The 12,703-nt window shown below is 37.2% G+C and overlaps 1 long non-coding RNA gene across 1 annotated transcript in view; it reads left to right on the forward strand.

Moving 5' to 3' along the window:
* The first annotated feature begins 2,727 nt into the window (after positions 1–2,727).
* Positions 2,728–12,703, forward strand: part of LOC122664983 — a 32,080-nt gene continuing 22,104 nt past the window's right edge. The window contains exon 1 of the long non-coding RNA XR_006333409.1: positions 2,728–2,916. This is a non-coding gene — a long non-coding RNA (uncharacterized LOC122664983). The remainder of the gene's footprint in view (positions 2,917–12,703) is intronic.

Here is a 12,703-nt window from a genome sequence, read left to right on the forward strand (position 1 = left end):
AAATTGTTCTAGTCAGCCAATGTAAGTAAATCTAGAGATGGTCACACATGCATGGGACATGACACAAGTATTCAACCACCAACCTGCTTGCCTATCAAAAGATATATTGATAAATAAATAGAGAAGTATAAATTATTTGGCTAAATAAACTAAAAGGTCCAAATCATTGATCATTCTGGTAGATTACTTCTATGGATTGGATGGTATAAGACGTGAAGGAAAGAATCACCAAACAGAGATTTCATGGTTGATCATATATCACACTCCTTGACTACTTGTAATAATGTAATTAGTCCATTTACAATATAATTAATTAATTAATTAATTAAGGTTGTACTTGTATCATTAACTATAAGTTACAATGCAACTCATAGTAATCTTGTGTTATGTTTGGTATGTATTCTTGGAACGCATTCTAGGTCGATGTTATTTTTATCATCCGAGAATACAAAATCGATATAGTTTATATTTAATTAATGGGAGAATGTTCTCTGTGCCGGGGGCGTAGGCTGCGCCCAGACACATGGGGGTGGGCGCAATGACCACCCTACCCCCCTGAATGGTAAGCCCATGTGTCTGGGCGCAGCTTGTGTTGCGGCACAGAGAACATGAGCCCTTAATTAATATGGTCAAAGCAACAATATATCAGTCAAAGTCCTAGTGAGGCTCACGTCTAAATAAGTCTAATACAACATGACAACCCCTTCACTTCTCTCCATCTATCTATATAAAGTCATAAAGAAATGTCATTTCTTGACTAATCAAAGCCCATTATTGAACAAACCTTGACAAGCTTATTCTATCGTCTGTGAGATATAATACGTTATTTATAAATAGGACTACGCCCAGACACATGGGCCTGCCACTTAAGAGGGCAGGGTGGTCATTGCGCTCACCCCCATGTGTCTGGGCGCAGCCTGCGCCCCCGGCACAAAGAACATTCTCCCTTATAAATAAATATGAGAGAGAGAGAGAGAAGGAACGCAACTTGCTCGCGTGGCCTTGTGCCAACACAGGGACCAATGGAAGCACACGGCCAAGCATCCAATATGGGGGTGAATGGTCATTTCACCACTCATGTGTCTGGGCCTAGGGGGCGCAGCCAAGCAACCTTCTTTTTCAATATATATGTAGATAAGCATCTCATCATCAACATGTTATCTTGACCTAGATTGTTAGAATTTTGGTGGGTACCTTTTTACATGATTTCACAACCTAACAAGTAATTTTGGGTTCTGGGCCGGGTTCAAAGTGTTGGTCCCTAATGATCAATATGGGTTTGTGCCCATGGACTCTTACTTAATTAGGAGTCATGCGCTGGATATGTCTTGCGGTTGCCTTCTCTGGGTCTCATCAGGACATCAGGCCTAACGGCCCTAACCCAATGCTATATCGCTGAGAGTAACCAAACTATCAAGAAAACATCTTCTTCTCCAATCGATCGGTGCTATCATCGCTTTTTAAGCGAGAATAATCTCCTACACATCTGCTGTTTAGTTTCTTCGGCTGTGGAAATGAGTAATCCTTGCCAAGATTTCTTTCTCCTTCATTCGTTGGGCCAAGAAATAATGGGAATGGCTTAAACCAGTCGGAAAAGTGTAGGAACGTAGACTTGAAAGAAGAGAATCTGGAACTACTGACACCAAGCCAGGCCCAAATGTAAGGCGAACCTGGGATTAATTATGAGGCCTGTACTAGGTTAGGCCCAGCTGGTCCTACCTGGTGAATTATCAGTCGTACCCACTACCCACTATAACCTTTGTCCTTCTTTTTTTGGGTAATTGCTTTGTCTTTATCTAAGGAAATGTTGTATCGAGGGGAGAGAACGACTCTGTCTACCCTAGCATATATAAGGTGATTTTGAAATGAGATAGGGTCTTCAATCTACATCTGCTATGACGACAGCTTTCATCATTGCTTTATATGGAGGAAGCTCTCTTGTTACTCTTTGATTCTTCTTTCAGGGCTTTTAGTCTGATTCTATCTTTCTTCATCATCAAGTTTTAGCAATATTAAGGTATGGCTGTTATAATCTTTATTTCTATCTTTCCTTCCTGATTCTTATTATGAAAACGAAATAGATCTTGGTTGGAATTCGAAAATCGATATAAGTATCTTGATCATTGGCAATCAATCTCCTTGGTTTCATCCCCCTACCCCTCTTTTTTGCTTTACTATCATTTATATGATATTGGACAACCTTTTTCTCTTTTGCTAATTAGTCTTGTTTTGAAAAGCATGTTAATTTTTTTTTGAATGAAAAACAAAGCATGTTAGTGTAAGGCTGTAAGCTGTTAAATATTTTATCTTGGTAGAGTTATGTAGGAAAATCATATGCATATAAATCAAGGCAAAATGAATAAACATTGCCTCATTTGCTAATGGGATTAGAATAACCTCTTCTATTTTTTGGTTTAATCTAAATGTTGGACTTACGCCATATAAGAGATTTCATGGTCGATCACATATCACACTCCTCATTTACAATGTGGGATTGGTCCTAAACAATTGCATTCATTACCCGATAGAAATGACTCCCCCTTACTAAAGAAAGGTTGTTGCTACTACCTGTCCTTAGAGGAAGAAGTCCATTAGAGGGGGCAGAATCTGCCTTAAGGTGAAATGCACGCTTAAGCTCAACAGTTCATTTAAGGCAAATTAGAGTACCAACTGATTTGAAAACAAAAATTGTGTGTTGGCATCCTTGGAAGGACCGGGAGTGGCGGCAACAACTTTATATGATGGAAGATTTAGATCTTATTTTCTAGAATGATTTACCCTACAATTATTGTCTTGCAGATAATTAATAGCCAAATTGCTATGGGGCCAAACTGTTCTATTAATTGGCGCATCATAGTTATTGCTGATGTGGAGTTTCCCATGGAAAGATCACATCTCTTGCATTGTAATTACAAGGTTGGTTGTTCTCATTTGATCCATCCTAAATCCTTGCGACATTTTGTCATTAAATAGTGTAATGCATGGAAGTGATTATGAACTTTCCTTCTCAGTTAATCAATGATATGGAGGATGTGTGCAAAAATTGGATTAACGATTTACCAGAGGATTATAAGGTTTGTTTCATGTTCTTCAATTAGAACTTATATTCTCTCTCTCTCTATATATATATATATACTTGTGTGTGTGAGCGTGCACACGTGCATGCTAACATAGGTGTGTGCATGCGTAGCATTGGGATGACATTCTATAAACCCTGAAGCAGAAAGCAGTAATTCATTTATAACTCAAAAGGAAAAACAGCCCAACACCAGATACAATGTTTCTTACATCTAATAAATATAGCGGCTTACCGTTGCTATATACCTCATTCAACGGAGCGGTAATATATTACAGCAACTATATAAAAGTATTCAGCAGTTATAACATATTACAGCTTCCAATTGTCAATATTTGGCAGCTGTTATTATAGACTACCTATGATTGGTCCTAATTAAAAGTGGTATGGCATTAACTGCAACGGAAGTGAATGCAGTGTTATATATTTAACGGCAGTAATGTTTTACTGCAGCTATTTGTTAAATTACCGCATTTGATTGGTCCTAATGAAAAGCGTTAAAGTTTTAACAGCAACTGGAGTGAACTATTTTTTATATTTAACGGTGATATTATATTATTGCCACTTTTAATGTGAGTATACGGAAGCAATAATATATAACCTCCTCTGTTTGCCACTATTTGGTAGCGATTATTTTCTACCTCCTCTGATTTGTCTTGATTAAAAGTAATATCATTTTAACCGCAACTGGAGTGAATGTGATATTATATATTTAGCAGCGGTAATATATTACTGCTTCTATGTGTGTAAGTATTTATTGGTAGTGGTTAGATTTAACTACCGCTAATTGTTATACACCATAATTTTGTTACATGCCCTTTTCCCTTCTTCATTTCATGTACTAGACAGTCTCCTTGCAAAACCCTTCTCCTGCTCGGAGTCTCTCGATCTCCGATCTCTATCCTGTTCTCAATCACTCTCCAATCTCTCTTTGATCTCTTATCTCAATCTCTTTCTGCATACAAACCAATAAAGAACAAGGTATGTACACATGCCATGACCAGGCTCTCTCCCTCTTTCTCTGCTATAACTGAGCAGGGAAACTATTTCCATTTTTATTTGGGTCTTTTCTCCTCTATTCTGTTTGTTTCCCTATTGTAATTGTTCTTCTTTTTGTTGTCAATAGCTTTAAAAATGTGAGTTCATGATATGGTTAGTTGGTTGACTGCAATAGATGAGAGGGCTTGGTTTCACTCTCTAGACAGTATGTAAACAAATCTATATATACAGACTATTAAAATGGTCCAAATAATAATCAGTTTAACATGAGAAACCAGAGAAGATGTGGTTGAACCTAGTATGACTTGATCCAACCAGTTTTTTGGCTAGATGTACGTTCTGTCTGGTTTTTTATTACCTAGATTTTCCTGTGCCGTATGTCCTGTGTGTTCTTATTACTGGATTGGAAGTTAATTAGTGGTTTAGAGGGTTATCATGTCAACTGATGGTATAGGGAGCCAGCCATCTTTTATCCTTCTAAGCAATAAACTCTTTAAAATTTGAAATGAATTAGAAGAAGAAGAAAGGTTCTTTGGATCATTGCTGACTTCTCATTCCGAAACATCTTGAAAAAGACCTGGATAGAATTCTGTGTATGAAGCCTCCTAAAACCTTTGGACACAAATTCACAAGTTTGATGATCTAAAAGTAGCCCAGCTTTCATATGCTGGTGGTCTTATATAATTATGTATTGAATTGTGGCTCTAGCTATATAAAGTAGGGCAGTGGGATCAAGCTTTGTGAGTTGGATGATGAGTTGATATTTGATGTTTCAGCATCAGCTAGCTAATGATGTGCTTCTCAAGTGACTCCATGTTTAAACTTTAAGGCTATCAAGTCCAAAATATGAGATTTATGCGTCACTTTCATACTTAATATGGGCCATTCACAAAATGACAATATATAAATACATTTACTAAAGGTTGTTTCCTTTCACTTTCATGTGCTTGCTACTTTTATCAAGACTCATTCGCCCTAAAAGTGAAGAAGGTAATCGGATTATAGTGGGTGAGAGTTGAGTCACTCGTCGTATACGAGGCCTAATTAATAGTCCATTTAACAAAACTTTTACTTTAAGCGGTTGAATTAGAAGACAACTAAGATAGGTAATGTTCAAGCCTGGATGCTTTTTCTTATTGTGCAGCTAAGAATTCGCCACTGTTCCGAATTAGAAGCTGTTAATAGCTTCAACCTACTATTTAAACACTTAAGAATAAAAGTGAAGCAGGGTTAGCCGTCCTCATTAATGACTTAGCAATTATACCTTTAATACTTACAACCTCTCTATTATTCTCTCCCCCCCCCCCCTATTTTTATATCTTGTAATTGGCCAATTTAATTATCCTAAAATATGGGTAGAAAGTAGGAAAACGTGATTTGCTTCACTAGGTTAGTTAGAGTCCTATTTTGAGTATGTTTTCATTATTATTTCATTTTCATAGTCAATTTAGGTTACCTTATTAGTTAAGGATAGGGTTAGGCCTTTCCTTTTTAGTGTATTTTTGAGCCTTCTATATAAGTTTGAGGAGGCTAACATTGTACATGAATTTGAATTAATAGAAAAGTTTCTTATGCAATGTTGAAATCTTGAGATAGGATGGGTGAGATACTCAGGCTGAGATAGTTTTCTTATTTATACACTTGTAACCAACGTATTGAAAAAAAGCATAGAATGAATAGAGTTTGTGGCTGTGTGCATGTACACTCTTCTCTCCCCTCCCCTCCCCCCCCCCCCTTTTCTTCATATGCGATCCTTCCTTCCCCCTGCAACTCTGATTTTTCTCCTTTCCAGTCCCCCATTAATAGGTTTTCTAGAAAGATGGACATGGTTAGAAAGGATTATCCAATTAGGGGAGGACAGACAAAGCGCAAAAGAAGTCTAATCTGATCAAAGGGACAACTGAAGAAGATAGGTAAAAAGTTTTTTTTTTTTCTTTCTCATGTTGGTGAATCATCTTGTATACAATGTTTTGTTTTCATCCTAGGAAAAAACTTGGTTTCCTTCTTTCTTTGCTTTTTTATTCTTCAAAAACAAGCATTGATCACAAAACTGTTTATATGCAGACTTTTAGTGCAACTTGGTGGGGGGGAGCAAAGGTTGGAAATTTTGGGTCATATTGCAAAAAAGTTTGAAAGGAAGAACATAAAAACAGTGCAGGGAAAGTTGGAACAATCATATGAGGCCGAACATCAAGATTCCTCTACTTCTTCCTCTTTGCTTTGTATTTTCTGTATTTGGAATTCATTGAATCCAGCACACCCATGCATTGAAGGTTGTGGTACCGTGAGCCCCATGCATTCGGACGCTCTTATAATTGAATATATACCTGTTTTTATTTGCATGTAGTTATTCTGCAAAACTTTACTTTTATATTTAAGTTCATAGTTAGCTAATAAATATATTTCCTATACATTGGGATCTTGTAGCAATGCAGGTTAAGCGAATGAAAATCTCCCATTCTGATGGTAATAGTACGCCGGGGACCTCATCTAGTATAACCCCCTATTTTTAAGTTTGAAAAGATATTATCATTGGTTTAATTACAAAGAAATTGAGACTACACTAATGACTAATCCGGTCTAATCATTAATTGTAGGCGCCAAGCAAAAGAGATGGCATTCAAGAGCCTTCGAAACACTAGCCACGAAACCCGGAGAAAAAAGCCGTTGAGAGTAAATGACCATAATCAGTTAGTTGGCACTAACCGCACTGACGTCACTACATGTGTTTGGACCAACAACGATTTGTCCGTCAACCACCTTGATTGGAGATATGTGCCAGATTATAGCAAAGATACGGACATACGGTGTGGAGAAAACTACCCTGATAACCTATTGAGGGATCCAATCTCTAAAGCACAATAAAAATGTATTGTGTTTAATGTCTAAAATATTTCTCCATTGTCTTGTAGGAAAAATATGAAATACTGGAAGATTCTAAGGAATTTGTGTATAAAAAAATGGGAACAATGTGGCGGTCCTTCAAACTCGAGTTGAAGAACGAACCATTTGAGAAATATGGCAATTTTGATGATGCCATAGCCCATTGTGATGATTGACTACCACAAGACCATTGGGAGGAACTCATATCTATTTGGAAGTCTGAGAAAAAAACAGGTAAATTTTATTCCTAAAATGCATTGATAAGTTGTAATTTTGACCCAACATATTTTGATGATTTTTTCCAATATGGTAGGAGATTAATGTGTAAAATAAAGTTGGCAGAAAAGCCCTGGCTAGTCATAGTCTTGGGAGGTAGCCTTTTGTGCAAATATATGAAGATGAGGTATGTTTGTTGAACAAGTACGTACATTAGATAATGATTGGGTCCTTGTGAATTCTTGTTTTGTCTAACACTTCTAGCTGTTTGTTCAGCCGAGAGAGGACCCTGAAGGTGAGAGTCCTTCGAGGTTTGATATGTTTTTTTATCACCCATCAGCTGAAAAATGGAGAAGTATTAGATGTGAAATGAGGTGAAAAAGATGGTAAGTATTATGTTGTATGTAACCAATACCACCACTGTTAAAACTTGTATATTTTTTAACTTGGATTACATTAAGTTATAGGCACTGCTCTGTGAGTAAATACCTTAGGTGGCACCAGGATCGAGGAAAGACAGGGACACCATGGACGACGTCTTACGAGAAGTATTAGGTAATGAGGGTCATGGCCGAGTGCATTGATTAGGGTTTGGTGTAAGCCCGAAGGAAGCTGGGCTTACAAAAACCAATGTTGAAGCCAAAAACCGACTGAAAGAGCATGAAAAAAGGATGCTGGAGGAGTTGAAGGTCGCCAACAGTTTGCCGAACAAGAAAGTAAGTGGGAGAAAAAGTTGGCAGAGCAAGAGTAGCAGAGGAAGGAGGAGATGGCAGGTTTGCAATCCCAATGACACTATTGTTTCTCTTTTGCTAATTAGTTTTATTTTGGAAAGCATGTTAATTTTTTTTGGGATGAAAAAACAAAGCATGTTAGTCTAAGCTTTGAAATAATTTAGCCTGGTGGAGTTATTTAGGGGGGATCATATGCTATAAATTAAGGACAGACGAATAGACATTGCCTCATCTGCTAATGGGACTAGAATGGCCTTTCTATTTTTTGCTTTAATCGGATTTATCTACCTGGGCCATTTTGAGCACTACAATAGGTAGCTAACTGGGCTTATTTAGGAAAGCATGCTATCCACAATTCAAATTGAATTTGCCTCTTGGCTTCGAAAGGCAAATAGAATTGAGATGGAAATATTGAATCATTTTATGTATTTTTTTGTTTATTTTCTACCCTGGAGATTACAAGGTGGGATTGATCCTAAACTATTCCATTACCCTATAGAAATGACTCCCTGTACTAAAGAAAGGTTTCTGCTGCTGTCAGTTCTTGGAGGAAGAAGTCCACTAAAGGATACAGAATCCACCTTAAGATGAAATGCGCACTTATGCTCAACTGTTCATACTTGGACACTGTTTTGAGTTTCATGTATTAGCATTCGTTTCGACCTTTATCCTATAACTGAGGTTGTGAAGGTGGAACCACCGTGGCCTTTTTCATTTAAAGGCAAATTAGAGTGCCCACTGAATTGAAAACAATTGTGTGTTGGCATCCTCCTTGGAAGTATGGGAGTGGTGGCAACAACTGTATAAGATACGAATATTTGATGCAGAATTCTCTCTAGTGTGTATGATTTCAATTTCTTGTGTCATAATGATCTGGTCCAAGCCCTTGATGTTGCTGCTGTATTCTGTTTTGTTTTTCCCCAGTATGATGAGTGATGCAGGACAAGATTAGAAAGTGGGGGAAGGTGTGGGGATAGTACCACTTGGTTACGAGTCATGAGTCCATTTTTATTCTTGTTTCTATTTTGGAAATTGAATCTCAGTTTAAGAAGTTTTAATTTTGTTGGATTGTAATGAGTACTCCCTCGGTCCCCACGCAATAGGTGATTTCTGAAGTTATAAATAAAAGGGAAGGCTTTACTTCAGCCTCCAACGATTTTGATGATTAAAAGAAAAAGTTGTGTTACAACCATGAGTGCTGTGAGAGACCGTAGAGAAGGAGAGAGTCCTATGTGGGGTGAGATTCCTAGGAGTGAGTGAGAGGCTCGATTCACCCTTCTATCCTTTCTATCTTCTTCCCTTACCTTTCAATACACTACTGCTCTGTTCTGCTATTTGTTGCATACCTGAGATTTTAACGAAGGTGTTTCATCGCTGCTGGGAACCTTACTGATTACTGAGATGAATACCCTGTTGTGGCTGCAACGGTTGCTAATTGGAGGATACAAAACTGTCCATTGTGATTAAAAAAATCCAAGGAGTTTGCTGAGATATTTTTTCTTCCTCTTTGATCTGCATATCCACTAAACAGTTGCTGCTGAGTTTTGAATATTTAATCAACTCAACAACCCCTTCCTGCGATGGTGTTTTGGTGCTGATCCAACAGCTGAGTTCTCCAATATTAGTTAGTTACTATTTCCGAATCCTACTTTCTAATTCCATGACTTGTTGATATCTCAGGCATCTAACCACTAACTTTTTATTAAACTTTGAGGACTGTTTTATTTCCTTACTACCTACCTTCAACCAATGCATTGATCCCATCTGGGAAGTAGTTTCTACTTTGGTGGTTGGTTATTATCATGATGTCATTGTCAAGATTTGCTTTTCTTTCTTTCTTTAGTTTGCATCAAATAACCTGAATTCATGTTTTCTCAGATAGTTGGATTTGCACTTGGTGTACCCACACAACATTATTGATCCCATTGAAGTATGTGAGAATGTGAGTTTTGACATACCATGGTATTTCATAAAATTTTCTATTGGGTTCATTAATGTTGTCTTTTTTTCATGTTCTCCCCTATTATCACTAAATGTTTTGTCCTTTCCTCCATTCCTACTTATTGTGCAGGAGCCAGGAACTTTGTGAATTGGCATCAAGATTTAGAATTCGTTTCCATGTTGATTTGTGCATTGGTAAGAAGAGATTAGTAGTGATCTCTACTACCCATCCACCATCCATGACTGTATTGACATTACACTGATTTCTTATAGGAGAAAGAGGAAAAAAGGCAGGGATGGGGGGTTTTCAAAGTAGAGATCACAGTGATTTCATTAGTGTTTTTTTATTTTTTTGGGAATCCAACATTGGTTTGATCCTTCAGTTTAGTCACTCAGACTTGTGGTTTTGTAGACATCTGTAATTGATAGGATTGTAATTTCATGAGTTGCAATGGATCAGGGATTGAGCCGAGATCTTGTCGAGATATGTAATTGATTTGAACTTTGGATATGGATAATGATATGATCTGAATAAGTTTTAATCATGGTCACAACCGCATTGACTACTTGTTATCATCTTGTTCTGTACTTGTTAACTAATCATTTCTGTTACATGTCTTGTAAGATTGTAGATTAGTGGGCTGTGGGTTATTGGAATGCTTGCGGCGTGTTAATCAACTAATTCAGAATCTCTATAGCCTATCTATGGGCATCGGAAACTGTCCCCCCTCCCAACTATATTACCTCCATGAATAGGGTTTCCCTAATTCTCTGGATGGTTTTTATTTTCTTAACCCTATTTTTCTTTTGGGAAAGGGTTATCTGAGTAAGCAGCAAAGAGAAGACACCAATGAGATGTGGTAAAATGGTATCGAATTTTCATGTGAGGAGGAGAGAGAAATAAAGGTGCTAGCAAACCTGCCCTGACAACTCAAAGAACCGAGACCACCTAGGGGCAAGGACTAATTAGCTGTTCTAGCAGCTGTCTTCTAAATAAGTCTTTTTCGATTTTATTTTTAGGGAGACGGTTCCCCGTGATGCTAGTGTGGGAAGAATCTTCATGCCATACCAATAGATGTCATGAAAAAATTATAATTCACATGGGACTCACATATTCAAAGTAAGAGAGAAAATCATTAAAAAAAATCCATTTTAGAGGAAAATTGCAATTTGGCATCGTGGGCAAGTTTTTCCCATTCCTTTTAAAGGAAAGAGTTCTCTATGAGATGGAATGTGGCCCCTATAGGCACAATGTCATCTATAGGACAATCATTACCATCTTTCATTTGAGTCTGGGCGGCACACTGCCCCACAAAGAACTTTCTTCCTTTTTTCTAATTAGGTAATAGAACACTACCCGATCATGTGCAAGTCGTGGCAAAATTTTATTTTTGATTAAAAAGAGGGGAAATATTAACGTAACAAGGGTCTATTATTTATCCAAACATAATGAGACACATATTATTCTCTTAGAACTACGGTGAGAGACATTGATGGAAATAAATTTACCAGGATAATTGAGTGAAATCGCATCCACTACTGGAAAATCGAAGAAACCAAAAACTTTAATTAGATTTTTCACATAAGGGTTAAAATGTAATTTAACAATCCATTTTCCGGTTTTTTCCCCCAAAATCATGTACCCAACCTCTCTCTCTTTTTTCTAGCGGAGGATAAGGTTCTTGACAATGGCTTTCTAAATTATCCTCCAAAGCTTCACTCTCTCCCTCGATCCTTGGACTCCCTCCTTCCCCCCCCCCCCCCTCTCAATCTATCGATTCCTCTCTCACAATCTCGGGGAAACAAAACCTTGACAAAGGGGGATGATTCATTTTGCCCAATCCATCATTAATCTCACAATCTGGAATGATTCAGGTATATAATTCATCAGTAGTGAAATATATTAGAAAGTTAAAAAACAAAACCTCAATCTACCAAGTAGCAAGTAAGACACACTATCTTCTCCAGATGAAGCAAAGGAACCCAGAGCATCATAGAGGGCAATTAGTTTTAGGAGGAGGCTTTTTTGCTACTCACGAAGAGAGTGCCTGCTCTCTCGTGTGGAGTTAGGCAACAAAGAGAGAGAGCAAGATTAAGACGATGATCGTTGCAGCACCAAGGAGGCTTCGATGTAAGAAAAACAAAACCCTAACTTATCTAGCACCAAAGAATCACGAATTCTGTCGGAATTGATCCGTCAATCTTCCATTGCTTCTTAGGTATTGTGGTCTTTTCAACATTTTGTTATTTTTCCAAACGAAACCCACCCTTCTTATATGAATAACAACTCTTAAAAATAATATATTTGCAACATTACTATTATTATTATTTTATTTTTGGTAGAAGCAACTTTATTACTATTACTACTATTCCGACCCTTGCCTATCTGTAGACACTGTTACAGAAGCCTTGAATGTTAACCGTGATCATCAATAGATGTTCCTCTTAACTAAAAAAAAAATGGCACTGAGGGAAAGTTCGTACCCATTGCACAAGGCTTAATACTAATAATAAATTTTCTTGATTAGATATCTAGGATTTAATTGATTTTGGGCGAATGTAACCGAGTCAAACTCAATTGAATAAAATTATTCAAAAACCAAAGTATTAACCGTATTCATACATTACCACATATAAAATATTTCACCAAAAATAAAATAACATTTATTTTAAGGTTGGGTTCTTTGGCTTGTCCCCCCATATATAGGATTCTTTTGGTTGGGATATTTTGGACCATAAGCTCTAAGCACACACATACTATGTTGGTTTAGAATAAAAAAGTTACAATACCCAATACCAGTACAACATATTATTGTATTAGTATAAAGTTACACTCGATTTATCTATACGACTACAT

Source organism: Telopea speciosissima, chromosome 6 (genome assembly GCF_018873765.1).
Source record: "Telopea speciosissima isolate NSW1024214 ecotype Mountain lineage chromosome 6, Tspe_v1, whole genome shotgun sequence".
NCBI lineage: Eukaryota > Viridiplantae > Streptophyta > Magnoliopsida > Proteales > Proteaceae > Telopea > Telopea speciosissima.